The 4508-nt window shown below is 56.9% G+C and overlaps 1 pseudogene; it reads right to left on the bottom strand.

Annotated features, from left to right (window-relative positions):
* Window positions 1–938: 938 nt before the first annotated feature.
* LOC113220640 lies at window positions 939–4004 on the bottom strand (annotated as a pseudogene).
* Between the last annotated feature and the right edge of the window lie 504 nt (window positions 4005–4508).

Below are 4508 nucleotides of genomic sequence, written 5' to 3'. Positions count from 1 at the left end.
GAGAGAGAGAGAGAGAGGAGTGGGAGTGAGATTTGAAGATGCTGAGCCCTGGCTTTGAAGTAGGAGGAGGGCGCCAGGAGCCCAGGGCATCCTCTAGAAGCTGGAAAAATCCTGGAAATGGATTCTCCAGAGAGCCCTCGGAAGGAGCCTGGCTCGGCTGGCACCCTGATTTTAGCACTCTAGGATTCATTTTGGACGTCTGACTCCAGAACAGGGAGAGAATCAATGTGCGATGTTGGAAGCCTCTGAATTAGGGGTCATTTGTGACAGCAGCAGCCACAGCAAAGTAAAACAGGAGTCATCGGACAGACTCCCTAGGATGCCCCGAGAGTCCCTCCCTGGCCCCACCCACAGAAACACAGGCCTGACCACTGCTGGTGCCCCCACCCCTCTAACACCCTGCTCAGCAGGAACCATGCAGGAGGGGCGGGGTGTGTCTGGGCCATGTTCTCTCCCATCACACCTTCTCCGAGAGCAGCTGGAGCCCCAGACCCAGGGAGCCTCCCAGAGAAATTCCCAACACAGGACCTGGTTTTCCCCCTGAGGCTCAGGATCCAATGGAGAAGTGTTTCCCAAAAATGATGCTTCCTCCAAAGATGGCCGGTGACTTTCTGTGCCAAACATCTGAGAAAATCTCCATGTCCTAGGGCTGCCAGGCAGTCACCCGTGCATATGTCGGAGCCCAAATCCCATCAATAGTGAGGCCGTGGGTAAAACACATCCCCACTTTTAATTACGAAGAGATGCCTGGCCTCGGCATTGAAAACACCAACCTCCCCCGAGCAAAGACTTGTTTAATCTCTTAGAAATGATGGAGCACACCAACCTGAACAACATGGTGAAACCCTGTAAAAAAAAATACAAAAATCAGCCTGGCATTGTGGCACGTACCTGTATTCCCAGCTACTCAGGAGGCGGAGGCAGGAGAACCGGTTGAACCTGGGAGGCGGAGGTTATGATGAGCCGAGATCGTGCCATTGCACTCCAGCCTAGGCAACAGAGCAAGACTCCATTTTAAAAAAAAGAAAGAATGGAGCATCAATTACCCTTCTTGCACTGGTTCCTGGGGAGCTCAGAGCCTATCTTTTGCAAGTGTCCTGAGCCTCTTGCAAGCCTTTCGTGTGTTTCCTTCCTGGCTTCTTCCTATTTTTCTCACACCTCTGAACTTGCTGTCAGGTGAAAAATCAAGGTGGGCCCAAAATTTAAGAGCTCATGAATTTGGTGGTGTTGGAGCGTCCTGGACAGTCCAACCCTTGGGGGTGGGGAGTTGGGCAGAGAGGAAGGAGGGCATTCCAGGGCCCAGGACCAGAAAAAGAGGGACTCCAGGCCCAGAGTAGGATTTCCAGGCTGAGGAAAGACAGGCCGTGGGTGGGTAGAGGGTCCAGACCAGGACAGGGACAGAGGGTGTATCTAGGACAGAGGGTGTATCACCCACAAATAGCTCCCTCCAGAAAACAGGCAGCGGGTTGGGGGTTGAGCTGTAAGGAGGAAGGGGAGGTGGGAGAGAATGGATGGACTGGTGTCCAGTGAGCCAACTCCTCCTATCCTGGCCTATTTCCCCAGGACACGCCTGGGAGCCTGTGATCCTGTCCTCTAGGCTGCTTTCCCACTGGTGCCAGGATTCCCCCAAAGCCACACTGAGAACCCAGGAGAAGCATCAAATTATATGAGAGCTATGAAGAGAGGGAGCAGGATTTCTGGTTGACCAAGAGAATATTTATTGAGGGTTTACTGGGTACAGGGAGAAGGGCTGGCTGGCTTGGGATGCAGACAGACCCCTCCCCTGGGATCCTGCAGCTCCAGGCCCCTGTGGCTGGGGTGAGGGTTGGGAACCTGTGAACATTCTGCAGAGTCCACTGTCTTCTTCATGGTGCTCCCTTCATGCGTGACTTGGCAGCTGTAGCTTCTGCGGGTCACTGCTCGGGCATCAGGCTCAGGTAGCTGCTGGCTGTGTACTTCTTGCTCTTGTTTGGAGGGCGTGGTCATCTCCACGCCCTGGGTGATGGGAGTACCATCTGCCCTCCAGGTCACCGTTAAGATTCCCGGACAGAAGTCACTCATGAGACACACCAGCGTGGCCTTGTTGGCTTGGAGCTCCTCAAAGGATGGCAGGAACAGAGTGACCGAGGGGGTGGCCTTGGGCTGACCTGTGTGGACAGAGGAGGGGGTGAGAGACGGCAGAGGGAGAGTGGGGTGTGTGGAGCGCCTCTCTGTCTAAAGTCTGGGAGGGTTCACGGTGTGGTTGTCTGGCCCACCCAGGGCCTCTCCTTCCCTCTTCATTCCCTCCTTTCCACTGGAGCTCTCTGGAGAGCAGACAGCCCTGCACCTTGCTAGGGGCCTTCCCGAGTCACCTTTCCCAGGTGTCCTGGTCCAGTCATTTCCTCTGCAGCCTCAGTTACCCCGTGTGTCCCCAGGGCAGGCTGTGCTCCCTCCTTCCCAGTTTCTGGAATCTGAGTTTGGAATCTAGGGGTCTCCCCTACAGCCCACAAAACCATCCTGGCAGGGTGTGGGGAGGCCCAAGCCTGGCATGGCCTGGAGCTTCCTGTCCCCAGGGACATCAGGCTGTGTCCCAACCTGGCCCACTCAGCTCTCCTGGTGAAGCACGGACTCCACCCAGACACACCCTGGGGCTCTGCCGTCGCCCTGTCCCCACCAGCCCGACCACAGGACTCTTCACATTGGCTGGGTTCTTGGGGCTGCTCCCCTTGACTTTGGGGCACCGCAGCCCCCATGCCCACCCCAGCAGCCTCTGATGCTCCTGGACTTCACCTGGCGGCCCTGGAGTTCTCTGTACCCGTTTACTCCCCACTAGTCACTTTCTAAGGTGCCCTTCCTCAAATGAAGGCGGGAGGTCGACCCGTGAAGAGAGACCGGGCCCCAGAGGTGACGGGGCTCCAGGGACAGGTACATCTCTGCCCTAAGAGACCCTCTCCTTTCTTGTGACTGTCCTGGGAGGGCTGGGCTCTGCGACCTCACCCAGTCTCACCCATCTCTCTCTGTCCCCATATCCTTACGACCCAGCACAGGCCACAGAGCTGCAGCCTAAACCCAGAGCCCTCTCTGTGCCCTCCACTGGGACTCCCCTTGGGCTAACCCGTGTCCCCAGGCCCCCGTGTAGCCCTCCCAGGCTGGATGGGCTTCCACTTTCAGCCTAGACCCTGGGGTCCCAGTGACTGTCTCTAAGGCTACTGCAGGGCCCCTCATCAGAACCGGCCTCTGTCTTTCACTCAGACTTGTGCCCTGGGAGAGGGGAGAAGCCCTGACCCTGCCCAATTCCAACACAGGCCCCCAGGACCAGGCTGTGTCCCGCCGTTGGAACCTGAAGGCGGCTGCTCCCACTGTGGGAGCCCTTCCCGCCAGTTACCCTGAGACTAGCTCGCTTCCCCCAGGCCCCATGGAGAAAGGTTCGGTGCTTAAGGCTTGGAGGGCAGAGGGGAAGAAGCCCCAGAAAAAGAAAACAGATTTTTCCAGAGACAGGAGACGGTGGGACAGGCTGGGAAAGGTTGTGAGAGCCACGTACCTAAAACAGTGAGCTGGGTCCCACTGCCAAACACATGCTTCCATAAATTATGCTTGGATCGAAACCCCGGGGCCAGCAGCTGGGGCCAGTCCAGGAGCTGTGCTGGAGCAGGAACCTGCTGGGTGTGAGGGGCACAGGGCTGCAGTGTGTGGGCTGTGACCTAGGCACAGGGCATGGGGGTGGCCAATATCCCAGTACTGTCTCTGTGCCTGTCCCTTCTCTGAGACAGGTGCCACCCACAGCCTTGGAGTCACCCCAGCCTGTGTCCCACTCTCTGAAGCTGTTGGTGCTGATGGCAACGCTGGCCCAGTGGGTCCCAGCAACTTCCTGAGTGACACATCCCCTCAGGCAGCTGTGCGGTGTGGCTGAGGAGTCCTGAGCTGGCTCGGACCTGCCCAGCCTCACTTGGCCTCTTTTCAAGGGCCTCTGAAATCCACAAGTGTCCCCAGTCAAGCCAGGCTGACTTCCTCCCTGGACCAGGACACTGGGTCATTCCTGACTCAACAGGAGAGTCCTCTCCTTTTGTATCTATCCATGGAGATGCAGCTCAGTCTCACTTTGTTCATGAAGCCTTTTCTGATCATTCATTCCATCTGTCCATCTATGCATCTCTCCATTTATTCATCTGTCTTTGCATCTATCATCTATCCATTCGTCCATCCACCTGTCCACCCATCCATACATCCATCCTGTCTACCAGGCACTGTTTTGTGTGCTGGGGACATGGTGTGGTCCCCCAGGCTCTCACCCCCATCTCTACCAGGTCATGGCCAACAAGGTCTTTCTGCTGTACCTGGTGTCTCTGCTGGATGTGACATGGGGCTGGCCCCTCTTTCCAGTGATTCTCTTCCCTTTGGGGTCTGAGACTCCCCTTTCCTCTTCCCCTGGCATCTGTTTCCCCATGGCCCATGACTGGCTGCTGACTCCCCAGATCCCCACCGGACCCATTTCTTGGCCATCTTCAAACTCTGTGACCCCCACTACTGCC

Source organism: Piliocolobus tephrosceles, unplaced genomic scaffold (assembly GCF_002776525.5).
Source record: "Piliocolobus tephrosceles isolate RC106 unplaced genomic scaffold, ASM277652v3 unscaffolded_7813, whole genome shotgun sequence".
NCBI lineage: Eukaryota > Metazoa > Chordata > Mammalia > Primates > Cercopithecidae > Piliocolobus > Piliocolobus tephrosceles.
Note: the sequence above shows the minus strand (reverse complement) of the source record. Positions and strands in the feature narration are given on the sequence as shown.